At 37.4% G+C, this 17,359-nt stretch overlaps 1 protein-coding gene across 2 annotated transcripts in view; it reads left to right on the top strand.

The window, feature by feature from the left end:
- The window catches only part of GPR176 (G protein-coupled receptor 176), a 41,122-nt gene that overhangs the window by 4,082 nt on the left and 19,681 nt on the right, over positions 1-17,359 (top strand). Inside the window, exon 1 of one of the 2 annotated variants that reach the window (XM_072428367.1) lies at positions 2,296-2,427. The exons of the other annotated variant lie outside the window; for it this stretch is intronic. The gene's annotated coding sequence lies outside the window, so the exon portion shown is untranslated. Of the gene's footprint in view, positions 1-2,295; positions 2,428-17,359 lie in introns of those variants that run through there. 2 annotated transcript variants of the gene reach the window in all.

Below are 17,359 nucleotides of genomic sequence, written 5' to 3'. Positions count from 1 at the left end.
CAAACAGTATGTGGGTTATCCTTCATTTTAAATACAAATTTTGTAGAACGTGTAAATAGCTTTAGCAGAAATGGGATTTTCACCAAACTGATGAGATTTATGAATCACAAAAAAGAACATAAAACAGAACTAATATTAGAGATAAATTCAGCATAATGAACCAGAAATGATTCATGACAGGAGGTATTCTGAAATATCCAGACATTGATCAGATGAAAAACAGGGCCAGAAGGAAGACACAGACTAAAAAAAAGAGGCAGAGACAATAAGTGAGACAGGAGTGGTATCAACAGAAAGACACATGGAACCCAGGGTCAAACCCAGACAGACCCTAACAGGCTAGAATGGACACGGCAGCATTAAAGTTGGACATAAACTTGAAACATGTACGGGTAATAAAAAAAGCAAATTAAAATATATATATATATATATATATATATATATGATTAGGTTTTAAGATTTTAAAGGAAATCCTGGTACCTCTAATCATTACCCATAATTAGACAAAGGCATATTTTTTGTATCTTACCCCCTACTGTTCTGGTATTAGAAGTGCCAGAAGAAGTGCAATCACATTGTAAACTGATTTTTTTGCAGATGTGACAGATGAAAGATACATGAGAAAGCCACTTAGTAAATAGTGCAATCTGTGTAATTCAAATGGAAAAAAGGTAAACCCAAAATATGGGGCGTGCTATACACTCGTGCAGTGATAGTATCAAAGTTGTTCAACAATATTCAATGTCCTCAACACTTTATACAGCTCATCTCCACAACACTGTCTCGCAGAAGAGGGGATCAGACCTTCTTCTTTTGCCGCAATTTCCCTGGCCATGTGGCTGGACAGTAAAAGGAACGACAGCAAGCTAATAAGCTCATTTCCTTGTCACTCTGTTGTCTATAAGCATGCTATTTGCAAATGTATTTGATGTTTGATTATTTTGACAAAATATACAGCCTATCCAGGGTCTTAGTATTTTGGCTAAAAATAGAATAATTGTTACTGAATTACATCACTTGTTGTCTGACAATCTATTTCTACAACCAAAAACAATAAAAACAAGAACAACAAACCTGACAATCTCTCTCCCAACCTAGTGTATTATAAGCAGCATTTGTTTGGCTAAAGACAATGCACGGCCAATAATTAGTAGGCATCAAACAATATGAGTCTGCCAACCTTACTTTCTAGAAGATTTTGGAACATGACCGTGAAAATCTATGGCCGTTCAACCAAAAGAGCATTTGTGAGGCCAGGCACTGATGTCGAAGTAGAAGATCTGGCTCAAAATTGCCATACCAAATATTCCAAAAAGTTCAGTGAAGTTGACATTGAGGTTCTCTGCAGACTACTCAAATTCCTCCCCACCAAACTTATCAAACCATAGATTTTTGGATCCAGCTTTTTGGACCTGAAATCAGTTTGGAGGGTCGTCCACAAACTTGTGACAATATTTATGTGCTATATATATATATATATATATATATATATATATATATATACTGGTAATGTGTTTTTGTGTTCACATTATTTTTTTTTTTTACATTTCTATTGATAATTCTTTTGAATGTGACCACAGTGACCACATCATTTTGTGTCCTAGATTTATTCTTGAGTCAAGGAAATTTTCCTGTATTCTCAGGTTCAAATACGTACCTTGGTTAATATTTTGATCAGTTTATATTTGAGTACATACGGCTTGGGAAAAAAATAAGCCCTGTTTGCATAAATGTTGTGCTTGCCGAAATAGGTTTTATTTTAAATTGACTTGATTGATTGACTTTAAATTCATTCTTTCTTCGAGTTCACCATCCACCACCTACTACACCTTTGATCTACTGTATTCTATCACCCACAAAAAAACTACACCTAATCTGTTCTCCGGGCCTTAAAATACTGCTTCATTACATTTTTCAGGTTCCACTTAGAGAATATTATGACAAAAATTGCCTACCCCTACGCAAAAAGCACTTTAAGCGTAACTTTACTTTTATTAACGAAAAAACAATTCCCTCTGGATTTCTTCAGATTTCCTCCTGCTCTGTTCTGAAAGAGCTTTTTTTCTATACCAATTCTTGAATGTGAGAGTGCCCTCATAATCACCTGGTGAACTTTCAGCGTTCAGATAAAGAAAGCATCCTGTTAGAAGTAATTTAATCTTAAAGCAGAACTTAAGTTCCACTTTGAAAATAAAGGGTTAGATAGATCTTTATTGCAGAAAAATATACTTACCTGCCTGATCACTGTCTTTATCTGTCAAACCCAGCACATCCCAGCTTCCCCTGTAGCTGCTGGGACTGAATGCGCACCTTTACAGGTGTTACGCCATGCCCGGAGACCCGACTCCAGGAAGAAGATCGAGTGAAGATTGTGGTGCCCATGCCGAAGCGAAGACAGGGAAGTGCTTTAAAACTTTGATCAGGAATGTAAGGTTCTTTTATTGCAGAATTGACATTGCCTGTCCCTGTTTTAATGAAGGATCTGCCTAGTCACAATTTTTTAATTTTTGGGTTTAGTTCAAGGCAAGGGATGCCTTAGAGCAGTGTTTTTCAACCTTTTTGAGCCATGGCACATTTTTTACATTGAAAATATCCTGTGGCACACCACTAACCAAAAATGTTACAAAATGACACTCTGTAGCTTAATACAGTATACATAATGACAATATAGTTTCTCAATGTATTTATACTCAGTGTGAAACCTGGGCCTGTTAAAAGACTTGGATCAGGGGTGCGTACACTTTTTTTGCTAGCAAGCGACTTTTAAAATGACCAAGTCAAAATGATCTACCAACAATAAAAATGCTAAACATAAATTTATATATAAATAAATATATATATATATATATATTTATATATACCGAGTATACTTTATATTTAAGATATTTATTGTTAACCTTGCATAACAGCTTGAACATGTATGGCACATTACAATACTTTAGTTTTTTTTTACTTTAGTTCCGCTTTAAAATGATCCTTTCGCAGATTAAAGTTCACTTTAAAAATTAAAAACAAATGAACATGTGCAAACTCCTGGCTCAAACAGTTTTATGTGTTATTAGCCCAATTACTCCACTAGCTGTGCATAAGTGTAACACAGGGCTTTAAGGAAACAAACCTGAAGACTCCCACATTTAATTAAAAAAAATTACACCTGCCATATCCCAAAATTTACAAATAATAGAAAAAGAAAAGGTGAGGGACTTTAACTGCAGTATATATATAAATTACTTAAATGCAGTATATATATATAAATAAATTTAAACATAAAAAACTATGTTGCTGAGTAACTAACAGGTAAATTCAACAATACCAGTAATATTGAAAATTCCTGAATATAAACATTAAAAACAAACGATAACACAACAAAACATGCAAACCACATATGCATGAATTATCCTCATGAATTATATGGAGGATCCATGCATATGTGGTTTAGTAGGTATATGTTTGCACTCTTCATTCTTGTCTGTTAATGGAATGTAAATCTCTATTTCATTAAGTTATATTCTGGAATGGTGCATGGATTCTTCAGTACCCAGTAACATGTTATACCCAAATATTGATCTGAGTAAAAATGCTAGAAAAAAAATAAGGCAGCTTTAAAGCCATTTGTCAAGTGACATGTAGCAGCCACTCTACAAAAAAGGGGTGTATATTTAGATCTCCTGAAAGTTAGAATTTTAACAACCACTAGAAATCAAGATACTAGATACAGGGAAAGAAACAAGTATATGCCTTCAATTTATAAGAATATACACAAAAAGAAGTTCTAGCTAAGATGCAATATGACTCACCCAACGAGAGAGAGAGCAGCCTCTTTATTTCTTTGTCACACTATGGGTCCTGTCCTACCCCAAGCCAGGAACTTTGGCAACCCTTGCTGACATGAGTGGGCGGAAACAGAACTGAGCCAGGGCTCTGCGATCAACTGGAGTAGCCAGTTGACTGGAGTGACCCCTGACTTGGATAATTTCCCACGGTACACCTGAACAGTGGTTGAGAATCACTGCCTTAAAGAGTCATTCAACCAATCACACAAACAGGAAATACCATTTCTGGGGGCGTTGTCTGCATTCAACTGTGTACGGAGGCCTCCAGTTGCCATATTGAATTGACATTTTTGTACAGCAGCTTCAGATTGAAATGGAAATGTAATTTTTAAACCATTAACTTACAAAATGCCCTGTGTGCTATATAATATATATTTTTTTTATAAGAAAATTGATTTTTTCTTTCAAAAAGTCAAACTCTAATTTGAAGATCTGCCGATTAGCAGGACAGGGTGACTAATTATGCAAGTAGCTCTGCCTATTATGTAAAACAGACTTTGTAGATCATATCATGAGATTCATGTATGTTATATTTGCACGTGATTATTTGATCATTGATTTTTATTGCCTGTGTAAGTTACTTTGCAGTATTCAGTAGTTAATTTAAGGACTTTGTGAACAGAAAAAATATCAATGTAACACTATGAATAAAATGGATGTACTATATTTATTCATACAGATATTGTGAGCCATTACAACATTGCTAAAGATGTGGTTAAAATCTGCATTTCTGTGTATATACTTGATGTTTCCATTCAAGTGTGAATGGGACTGAAGTCTTTTGTTATGATTCATTGAATATTATTTATCTTGCACATTCTGAAAAGCCATTCAAACATTTCTGAATATACTTATTTATTAGTAGTTGTCTGCTTTGTGCATTCATAGGTCATTGAATACTATGTATTCTTTATTTTACTGCTGTATTCTTCTTTTTGGATGATAGAATTTGGTTTACAGTTCACCTAGCTTAGTAAGGATAAGTTTAGACAGACAATAATGTTGCGGTATGGTTACCACTTCCTTATGCCTAGAATTTGTAGCTGAGTTTGCGACACTGCATGCGATACCTCACTCATGACTATCCATAGTGAATAAATTGTGTACTGTCCACTTCTGCTTACTGGCATATGTTTAAATACTGGATCAATTTTGTGGAACTTTTGTTAAAATTAAAAAAAAAAATCTCATCTACCTTTACTTACGCAGAGCACTCAATCCCTTGAAAGCTGTCCTTGATTTGGTCCTGAGCTGTGCTGGTTTCTTCATTCTTTCAGGGGCAAAGGAAGTGCCAGGTGTCGCCATCTTCTATCATCTCCTGCCCTAATCACCCAATCTCAGGTGGCGTATCCTGCTGTAAATGTAAAAAGGGTGATGATCTCACTGCGCATGTGTAAGACTGACACCTTTTTTTACAATGCCTGAAAAGTCTAAGTCTTCTATGCATGCCCCATCTCTGGCATGTGCAAAAAGAGCAACCCCGAAGCCTCCTTAGATTAGTGACGTAGGTATCCCGGGAGGCTCTATGCTTACATTAGGTCTGACAATTTTACATACTTATCTGTAAAGATAATTCTGTTTCTAGAAGTAATAATAATGTTGCAAACCTATTCGAGCAGAGAGGACAAGTTAACTTAATCTCCCTTTAATGAACATACTGAATATGATTGATGTGATTGGGGCTTCTATTCTTTATTAAGGAATAACTGTAAAACACTAAGTCAAGAAAAACTTTAGCACTAGAGGGCACAATGGTTGCAAGGGCAACATCAGGCAGAATGTTGCTAATGAATTTTTTGATATCAGAGAGGGCAGTCATTTTGATGTTGAAAGACTGCATGGCATATGAAACTTTGCGTTTGCCCATGGTTCTATTTAGGCACCATCAGAATTTGCGTATGGGTCTTTCATATGTGGAAGTTGAATTTTTTGTAGAATTGAAGCAGCAGAAGTAACTCACATGGCATCATTGTAACTTTACTACCTGGGAGAGTACAGGCTTTCAATAAAATGCATCTATCATCAGAAGCACATGCATAAATAATAAGCAATAATGTTCAAATGAATATCTAACATAAAAAAAGACTTGTAAAATACATTCTACCATTTAGGTGTGCTTGATGTAGGAAAAAGACATTAGAGCTTACTTGGAAAATGTTTATATTAATAAATTTGTATCGCGCATGCATGTGAAATCAGGAAATGCATATTTCCACAGACATGTAATGCTAATTAGCAACTTGGTAATATTGGAAATGCTTAGGCAAATACAAATGCAAATAGCAATCAGGTTCACAAGTTAAGACAAGCAGGGTTTAGTATGGATCAGAAAACCCAATTCATGTGCCAAATGAGCTTGCATACGTCATTATAGTTTTCTCTTATTATTATAATTATTAGTATTATTCTCTTAGCTCTAAATTCATGTAGTGGGAGGGTCAGTCAGATGTGACCATGAAATAACCAAAGTAGGAATATCACCAGATGTTAGACCTTTCCCATACATTGCAATGGATATCTTTTTGGTGTGGTGTGCTAATCAGACATCTCAATGCAATATCAAACCGCTCACCCTGATATGTGTACATATAAATAGAGGAAAGAATGAAAAGAAAGCCAGGGTGTTTCAAAGGGAACAGAAAACAAATTGGTCCATACAAATGCAGTTTTCACTGAATTACCAGTCTTCCCCGCTGCTCTATTTTTGAAGGGGGTTAAAGACCATATGCTAGACAATAAACTCCTACTGAATTTATATAAATAACTGAGAATCTTGTGTCCCGACGCGTTTCGCCTCTTAGGCTTCCATAGGCGACTTGATAAGAAAGTTTTAATCATCAGGTTTGGTCTTTAATATTTAAAAGGAAACATGTTTCAGAAAATAAGGTGTGTAAATATTAACACCAATTTTATTATATCTGTGAAATCTGGAGCTAGTGAGCATGAGACACCGCGTGAGACGAGGCGCTGTGTGAATGAAAGTCCAAGCATATGGGCATTACCCCCCTCCAAAAATAGAGCAGGGGGGGGAAGACTGGTAATTCTGTGAAAACTGCATTTGTATGCGCAGGTTTTTGAACTGTTTACTCAATAAAAATTCACCGCCTTTGAAACACCGTGGCTTTCTTTTCATTCTTTCCTCTATTTATTTGCAATGGATATCTACAGGAGGGGGTGCAAATGGGTAATGACAAGAAGAAGGTGGTGAGCAATTATAGGATCTCAATTTGTTCACAGAAAATAAAAGGAGAAGCCCTCACTGTGTGGATAGGTGGACAACTATAGGTACATCTACAAGATGGAATTTTGAATTAGTAAAATTTATTACTAAAGATAATACTTAACATTCACACAGATCAACATGATTGCATTTCATTGCCTTATTTGAGTTTGGGTTTAATTGGGAATTAAGTGAATGTAATGTCAGTGGTGTAAAAAATTGTTTACAAAGGTATATTCCTATGTAAAACTTTTTTAGCAGAGCACCAGTGTTATTTTCTGAATACTAAGGTGGGCTAAGCTTGTAACTATGTATAAGGTGACAAAGGTGACCTAGTAATGATAAAACTGAGCCTATGGCTGCCTATTACAGGAAAATGGTGGCTAAATGATGAGGAAAGCTGGGTTGTTGGTGGCTGCTTAATTATATTACATGCATGGGCGATAACCACAACAGACAGTGGATTAGCAGTTGATATAGTGTACTTGGATGTTACAAAAGCATGTGACACAATACTCCACAGGCAGTTAATGTGTAAAACAGGCCCTATAGGTTTAGAAAATGTAATCTGTAATTTGATAGAGAACTGTCTTAAAGACCGCATCCAGAGAGTAGTGATTAATGATTCATACTCTGAATGGTCTAAGGTTATTAGTGGTGTACCACAGGGTTAAGAGTTGGGACCTTAAAGCGTAACTAAACTCACAATTTTCACTTTACATAAAAGGGTAGACAACCCTTTAATGTAAGGTAAACATTCTGTTTGTTTGTTTTTTTAAGTGCAACACCTTTTAAAAAAAAAAAAATAAAAAAGGATGCTGCACCACCCTTCTAATTCCTAATTGCCTATGCGGCCAAGTGGCAAAATACATTTAATATAGATAAATGTAAAATTATGCACTTGGGCGCTAATAACATGCATGCTTCATACTGTCTAGGGGGAAAACATTTGGAGAGGTCAGAAATGGAAAAGGATCTGGGGGTCCTGGTAGATCAAAGACTTAATATCAGCATGCAATGCCAAGCTGCAATATCTAAAGCTAGCAAAGTACTTTCTTGTATTAAAAGAAGAATAGACTGCAGCAATGGAGACATTATCCTTTCCTGTACAAAGCATTGATCAGACCACATCTAGAATATGCTGTCCAGTTATGGGCACCAGTTTACAAAAAGGACATTGTGGAATTGGAGAGAGTGCGGAGAAGGGCAACTAAACTAATAAAAGGAATAGAGGAGCTCAGCTATGAGGAGAGATTAGCTGAACTGAATCTATTCTCCCTTGGGAAGAGACATTTAAGGGGGGGATATGATCACCCTTTATAAATATATAAATGGTCCATATAGAGAACTCTCTTCCCAACTATTCACTTGAAGGTCATTAGAAAGAACAAGAGGACACTCTTTGCGTCTGGAGGAAAAGAAGTTTAATCTCTGCATAATGGAGGGGATTCTTCACTGTAAAGTCTGTGAATATGTGGAATCGGCTCCCTCAGGAAGTAGTTTTTGCACATTCGATACATTGCTTTAGAAAAAGCCAGATGGTTTTTGAGAAGCACATAATATAACTGGGTATCAAAGTTTTAAAGTAAGGGCAACAGGGACTGTTGATCCAGGGACCAGGAAAAAAAAATTCCCCTGTTGGAGCAAATTAGAGCAAGGGTTTTTTTTTCTTTGCTCTGTGTTTGAACTAGTGGTTGAACATGATGGATTTATATCTTTTCTTCAACCTGGCTAACTATGTAACCATGTAAAATAGATGAGTAAAGGTTCATATGTGGGAGCTGTGATGGTGGAATAATGATGAGGCCTGGGCTCATGGCTGTACATGAAGAGGCAATAAATGGGACTGATGGCTATCAGTGTCAGCTATGCAATGATGGTGATTGGCAAATGGCTTTTAAAGGAGGCAGTGGTGGGTAAATCATAAATTGCCTGGGCATGTGGCTCCTATGAAGGGGACAATGGTGGCTAAATAAAGAAGGAACTGGGCTGGTGGTTCCTATAGGGGAGTACTGGTGGCTGAAAATGGAAAAGCCTGAGTTAATGAGTTCTCTCCATGGCAGTTTCAAACCAACAAATATACAGTAGAAAAAGAGCTCCATCATTATTCTAATCACAGTAGTTCCAGACAGACAGTCTGCCAGCAGCATATGTCACAGCCATGGTAGAACATCAGTTGGAATTCACCTGAACACCTTTACAATTTGAGTTTACAAAAATAACCAGCAGCTGAAAGGAATTGATAATCTCACAAATAATCTCAAATCCCCCTTTTAGCCTTTATTTTAGGACCCTCAGTGTCTGTTTTAGCAAAAATGGCTCAGAACATTCAGAAAAAGATGAAGAGAACAATCATTCCTAAAAATCTCAAATACATTACTACACGAACATACCTCAGTAATAAAATTAATCCTGTTTCCAGATATGCAATTTTTGCTTTGCACATGTGATGGCACATGCATCATTTACCTGCAGACTGCTACAGAACAAGTAGAAGCACAAAAATTTTAATAAATAAAGCAGAACAGTATAAATGCAAAAATCAGGTGCAAATCTCCAAAGCAGATAGTTTTACATGATTTAGGTCAGGGATTGATAGCAGTTGATACATCAGGAGTTAGAAAGAATTATTTTGTTTTGTTTTACCAAGTAGTTGGAAATACCTACAGCTTCACAATGAAATGCTCTAGGGGACCAGGTACTATTGCCTATCCATTATAGATTGTTGCCCCTTGTTCCCCACTATAAAGATATGAGTTCACATTCAGAGGGGATAGCAACAAACAGAATACCCTCTAATTCTTGGCATACATGTCTGGTCAAGCTGACAGTATACTAATGAATATATACAAATATAAATATATAGGCACATAGCACATAAATTAATTTAAATATGGTAGTTTGGAGATAAGTAACCCAAATTACCTACAGTTTTTTTTTCAGTAGTTCAGAACAGTTAGAAGGATGAAAGATAATTGCTGTAGGTGAAACTAATTTGCATATTGCTGTTTGAAGTGGAAAAATATAGCCTGGATTTGGTTGCAGGGGGGTCTTTTTCTTTTTCTTATAATTTAGGAATCTAGCCCATGGTTTAAATGCATACAAATTATTTGTCACTTTGCAAATGGGAAAAATGGGAAGAGATACCCTCCACAAATCATGTTTAAAAAGGTAGACAGAGCATAAAATACATAGCCCCAGGTGACCAGGTACCACAGTGGTGAATAGAATATAGCTTGAATAGAATATAGCATGTTTATACACCTATACACAAAAACATGTTTAATACATACATTTAAACATTACATATGTGGGGACAGGAATCAAGTAATAAATCACCAAAGTAACTATTTACAGTTGAATTCGCATCAGTGTATAGCACATTAAAGGATTAAACATACCGGTAACTGCTAAATAATTTCTGTAACTTGAAACTTTTTTGCATGGGGTCTGGAAATTCTTTGTACCAACTATAAAGTGGTACCCCCACCCCCACAGATGTATTTCACTGAGCTTTTCCTCTACCTGATGCCCCAGGTAATCAGGTACAGCTGTGCATCTTTCAAAGGGGTACATATAGCACCTGGTAGTTCCTACAATAAACCAACATCATGCATCCTAGTTCCGTTAGTACAGGGACTTTGTACTAAAAAATTTGTTTTTATTGTCTTATTATAGCTTTCACATTGGTCCTGATTTATGAAAGAGAGCTTGGAGAAGATAGACCATTGTGGGAGAACCTGAGTGATCCAGCAAACCTGGATCATTTATAGTCTAAGCCTGGGGACCACCAGACTTTTCAAAGACACAATAAAATAAAGTAACATGTACTAACACACAACAATGCTTTTGTTAACTTCAAAACATTTTAGGTCAGAACAGGTTTACCTAAAAGAAGTAAAAATCCCCTTTCGGGGTGGTAATGTGGGTCTGTGTTTGCAGGAGATAAACGGACACTCACAAAGTTGGAGAATGTCTTACTAACTATAAGGTACTTGTAATGTAGCTTTATGCTTTATTTAGTGGCTCCAAATTAATCTAACAAAATTATTAGTTTTTGCTGTAAACAGAATGAATAACTTCAACCTACTTTGGATAGAATGGGGAGGGATTAGAAACTTGGTCAAAGTTTTAGTATTTTCTGTGTTTCCATTGAAAAGATTTTGCTCTACCCTGTGTTCAATTGACCCTATACAGTATGAATAAAGTCTCCTAATCTGAGCTACAATGTGTGTTTAGCAAGTGAGGATGCAGATCTTTCACATAGGATTGGAAAGGTTGACAATGGAACACACAAAGATTACACAGACACAGATACAATATCTACTCTAGGATTCTGGTTCTCACTACAGCGTTGTAAAACCCAAATTACATCTCTAATATACCAGTTGTTGGTAATCATAAAAGATTCACTGGAACAGTTTGTGAGGTCATCTTAAAATGTGATCTGCTTTTAGTTTAAAGGGAACATCATTTTAAAGCAGAACTGGAAGGCGAGGCAGGTCTTTATTGCACAAAGTGGCAGGTGATGTCCTTTCCTGAAAAAATTACACTTATCTGCCAGATTTCTGCCTTCTAGTTGGAAAATGCTAAACTGTGCATACACTGCTGAAACTATGGCAGTGTTTTGTGTGTGATGGCATTATACAACTTGTTTGTGATGATAATGGAGTTTGTGCCTATACTCTGGGCAGGAATATTTTATACCTTAAACACCAGGATAAGTATCTTTTGTATTAAAAACATGATAACAATTTCCAATAAAATCTTAAAATTACTTGGCTAAAAACAGCATGCCTTAGGCTAGTGTCGTTGTGTGAATTGAGCAGTTTGCAGGCTAGGAGAGGATAATTTTTGTTAGGTGAATAGCCAATTATGAAGAGAAAACTGGTAGTTCCCGTGAGAGCGTCTTCCTGGATCTCTCATGAGATTGAAAGTCTAAATGCTGGTGGACAGGAGACATCCCAGAAAGATCTGTAGATATGAGAAAGAAGTGAGAGAGCTGTAGATTTGAGACATGCCAGAGAGATCTGTGAATTTAGGACAGAGAAGATCTGTGAGTATGAGATTTACTGTAAGCATAGGCTGACCTCAGTGATGCAGTCTGAGTTCATTGGACATTTGGGTTTAAGTTAAGAAGGGCCCTTTTACGGCCTGCCTGCATTCACTGGTAGAATGTTTCTCTCTCCTTAGAAGATTTAGAGCCATAAAAACAATGCGTGTTTCTGTATTCATTAAATATTTCATCTCAAGTCTGTCACCAATGATTATTGTTTGTTTGAGATTATTAAATTTTAACTTGTGCAACTGTAAAGGTTTGCTATAAGTGCAAATTGACCTCAATTTTTTTTGAGGTGCTTGGATAATGTGTTTATGTGTAGGATTTGTAAATCATCTCTGTCTGTTGGCAGCCAATCAGATTGTTTAAAGCAGAACTAAACAAAAAGTCACTGGGAGGTTATACAAAATTGCTTTTGCCAATAAAACTTTTCCCTGGCTCCTGGTGGCTTTTTGGTTTCTACCTACCATGTGTTATACATGCAATGTAGAGCCTGGTTCCAAACCAAGCGTCGCTTCAAGTAGACCCAGACGTCAGGTTCAATGTACCATCATCAGTGGCTGTCCAATGGGTGAAAATGATTGCCATGGACTTGGAAGTCGGCAGTGGAGTTGGCGGCTGGTGCGGTGATATGTTCCTGGACCTGTATTGATGCAGAGTTTCTGCTGAAAGGTAAGTATGTGGCAAATTCTGCAAGTATTCTGTGCATACTACCCACACCAATGAGCATTTAATTTCTCTTTAAAATGGAAGTAAACCCAAATCAAAAAAACACACTTACCTTCAATCCCACACGTCAGTCTATCCGTCGGGAGGTTTCTTCCATCGGGTCCCGCGTCTTCCCGGCCCGACGCAGAGGGAGTGCCAGGCGCCGATATCTTCTCCTTTCTTCTTCCGTGTTCTTCTTCATTTGTCACTTGATCTGGCACAGGTGTGAGATCGGGTGATCTATATTGGGGGAAAAACTTGCCGATCTCACTGCGAATGCATCAGATCTGCAATTTTTTCCCCATTGATGAAAGGGCTCCTTCTGCACATGCCCTAGCAACTCAGACATGCCCAGAAGAAGCAGACAAGAGCCTCCCGGGATGCGTGGCATATGTTTATTAGGAGGCTCTGCACTCCCATTCATTCTTGATCGTCTGGGCAATCGAGAATTAGGGGACGGTGCTGCAAAAAAACACTAACAAACAAAATTTTTACTTTAAATAAAAGGGTGGTCTACCCTTTTATGTAAAAGTAAAAATTCTGAGTTTTGGTACGTGATTAGTGAATAGGTTATTGCTTTTCAACTAGAAGCAGCCTGTTTTAGGAAGAAACAAGGAACTTTTTTAAAAATGTGAATTAAACATTGTGGTACAAAGTACCCTCAGGTAGGTTCCACATACACCCCCTTTAAGGACGCAGTAATACCACAGCGATTGTAGGTGTGAAATCAGCACAAGCGTTTCTATGAGGTCATTTGTGCATGGACTGCTGCTGGGAGACAAAACAACATTACATAAGAGGACATGATGTATGTGTCACAAACAGCAGGACATTATATATGTGGTATATTTCTGTCAGTTTATGACTCAGATTTACTGCTGAATGGGGTTCAGAAGTGTAATTGCTACAAGATACACCAAAGGAGAAATGCTTCCAAACTATACATAGAAGAAGGGGGATGTGTGAAAAGACATGGTTACCATGGCAACTGGGCCTGGGATAGTGACAGACTCAGGGGATAGGAGTGCTAGGCAGGAGCGAGAATTTATATTTAGCAGCCGGAATACACAATAATTAGACAAAACTGCCAAGTTATATTTAGATCTGGCTCGGTATTAATAGACTATCAGAGGAAAAACGGAGAGGAAGTTGAAATATTATTTATCCAATATTATTTATACAGCATTAATTAAAATCTCTTACATTGAGGTAACAATGGTTTCTGCTTCATTATTTTATTTTTTAAAGATAGTTGTTTGAATGTTTTGAAGGTTCTAAACTCCTTTATTTAGCTAAAAAAAACAACAAATATATTCTCCCTTTTTTTCTGTCTGCTTTGGAATATGTGCACCAACAAAACCCCCTGGGAGAGGTCTCCATACTCTGTGCTGGACAAAGTCATGGTCAATGAGGGGAACAGACATGTGGTCAGTTTGCAACACTGATTGACCAGCTCTGCACTAACCGTATACTGCCCAATATTTTGGTAATATTTCTAGGAAGCTATATTCACAGGTTAAAATTCATAAAGGTAAATTGGCAAAAAAAAAAAAAAAAAACAGCTGGTCTTATAATTCTTAGACAACATGGCCAGGTTCTGACCACACCTTTTTCTACTTACAATCTTCGGCCATCTTCATTGGCCATGCCAGGACGACGATATAACTCTTGCGCAAGCACCTGCAGGAGTTCATTTATTGCCGACGCACGCAAGAGAAGCCAGGATTATCGGTTTCCCTGGCAACCACCGCTGTGGTGCAGCTCCACAAAATTTGACAGCTGGGCACCAATCAGGCTGGTAAGAACAGTATTGCAATAAGAACATCCCTTTCTGCAATACCTACCTTCCTGAATGTTAAAAGTCAGACCTTTGTTCCAGTCTCCGATGTTTGGTCAAGGACCACCCTACCCTAAAGAACCAGTAACTCACTAAGGAGGTCAACCCCACCTTTCTTGAGCTCTTTCAGACTTGCAGTTGAAAAAAATTGCATGGTTAGCACCCCCAGGCACATGGCAAACTGCTGTTATACCTCCAAGAGCAGCAAACCGCCCTGCAGTTCAAAACTCTTGCTTGCATTGCCCTTTCGTTTCCCGTGGTGGTGCTTGTTGGTTCTTCCTTTCAGAAAAGGAAAAGCAAATGCATGGCTACATGCAATTTATCAGTTCTAAGAACTGTGCCACAATCCCATCTCAACTGCATGCAAATGCAACAGCATGCAAATGCTTGCACAAAGTGGTACCCAACTGCTCCTATACAGTTGAATGGGAGAGTATGGGAGTGGTGTACTGCAAGTCTGAAAAGGGGATTACTTACCTTGTCTTACAGTGCTGTCCCTAACTTATAGGGAGCTAAATGAGGCTGATATCTATACAGACTGGGTTGGTAATAAAAAATACATAGGTTGGCTGTATGGGGTTATTTTACAGTTGCCTATTCTGTTTGAAAGAGACCCTTCAGACCATAACTTTCAAATTAATTCTTCTTATCAGAGCAGTGTTCTTCCTGGCCCCGTTTAGCTGGGTGCACCACCTGGCACCTTCAAATAACCACCTAGCTGTTTTTGGGTGGCTACTAAAAAGTTGGGTCACAATACCTATATATTGCCACCCAGCTACAGCTCCCTGTCACCCAGCTTAAAAAAATTTCCTGGGTGAATATTGTCAGAGTATAAGTGCCTTAACATATTGTATGCATGGTATTTACATGCATAGTCCCACCTTGTTCTTGTACATAGTCAGGTCACTAAATGTCCCTCAAAGGAACTCACAATCTAATGTCCCTTACCATTATCATATGTCATTAATGTAGTCCAAGGTCAATTTAGGGGGAAGCAAATTAACCTAATTGCATGTTTTTGGGATGAAACCGGAGTACCCGGAAAGAACCTGCAAAGTCCATGCAGATAATGCCCTGGCTGGGATTTGAACATGGGAACTAGTGCTGCAAAGGCCTAAGAGTGCTAACCCCTGAGCCACCATGCTGTCCTATAGTAGTCATATTTTCTGGAACATTCAAAAGTGCATTAAAAGCAAACAAAAATTGTTAATGGAAAGAAAATGCACTGTAAGATGAGCGTTTAAAATATGTTATTTTCTGTGCTTTTCCTGCAAATTCTTTAAAAATGTAAATGTCTTCTCCTAAACGTAAAAGTGAGTTGTATTTATCTGCTATCAATGCTGATAAAAAGATTCTGAGAATATTGTATACAGTTTATAGTTTCCATTTAAGCCTAAAAAAAAAAAATAAGGCAGCATTAGGCAAACAGTGGCTGGGCTTTGGTAAATCAAAAGAGTTTGTGACAGCACCTGAGAATCAGCTCACCTTCCAATTTATACAATATACTGCTGATGTGTGTACAATTACAGCATTGATTAATCTATTAATCTACCGACTGCTGCTTTAGAGTCTGTGCCTGTGAATCAAATAACAATTAGATAGTATACAGTTTATTTTGTCACCCATGTCCTAATCATTGCTGAAAGACCACAACTATTTTCAATACAGGGACTATTTATAAAGCTCAGCAAAATATTTGTTTTCATTTTGTTCTATTTCATCCTATAAAATGTGGCTTGATTTAAGGAAATAAAATACTAGTTAAACAAGTGTTCTTCTTAATATGTTTTTTAGTAAAAAATATATTTTAAAGTAAACACAGTATTTATACATTTGTATATTTTATATTTATCACTTGCAGCTACTTAGGGGTGAAAAAACTGAAGACTAAAGCTATGTTCAGATCTCAGTTTTTTCGGATTTCTGTAGGCGTTTTTTACAACCTGTAAATGTCAAAAGTCTTGCAAGGTTGGCTGCCTTTCATAAACTGTTCTCCACCCAAGGGTGTGGGGGGAAATATCTAGAGGATTTCAGATTCCTAATAAAAATAAGGAGAGGGTCTCCTCCAAATAATCCCTCCACAACTTCGGCTACGTTGTGGGGTGTTTACTTGGAAGAGACCCTCTCCTTATTTTTAAAACTAGAACCGGTGCCATTGTTGTGAGCAAGTGGGTCTAGTTTTAAAAATTGCAGGTGGACCCCACATCAATAAAATCCCACCACCTGCACCTGCCATTTGTACCTGGCTGTTTAATACCAGACTGCATTTTGTACCTTGCTCCCTTTAACACTTCCATTTGCACATGACTCTCTTTTAACACCTGGCTGCCATGGTATAACATCTTGGTGTTTATTAATACTAGCATTTTTGAATGGCAGATGATCCTGGAAGCCTAGCTGTGGAGAATAGGCTTCTGGGAGTCAAGCTTTTCAGAAGCAGGTGTGAACAAGCCCTAACACGGAATAATTTTTTTACTTTATAAATATTTCTAGGACCTTGGGTCAAAACCAGTAGGCGGCGTTGTTTCCTAATATAAGGGGTGTAACAGACTCCTGCCTTCGCACGCATAGATACCGTATTTTTCGGCGTATAAGAAGCTCCGGCATATAAGACGCACCCAATTTTAAAGGAGGAAAATCTAGAAAAAAAAGATTCTAAAAGATTATTCCCCTTCTGATCACCCTGTGCCAATTTATCCCCT

This window comes from Pyxicephalus adspersus, chromosome 12, assembly GCF_032062135.1.
Source record: "Pyxicephalus adspersus chromosome 12, UCB_Pads_2.0, whole genome shotgun sequence".
Classification (NCBI taxonomy): domain Eukaryota; kingdom Metazoa; phylum Chordata; class Amphibia; order Anura; family Pyxicephalidae; genus Pyxicephalus; species Pyxicephalus adspersus.
The sequence above is the reverse complement of the archived record's forward strand: the minus strand, read 5'-3'. Positions and strand labels throughout refer to the sequence as shown.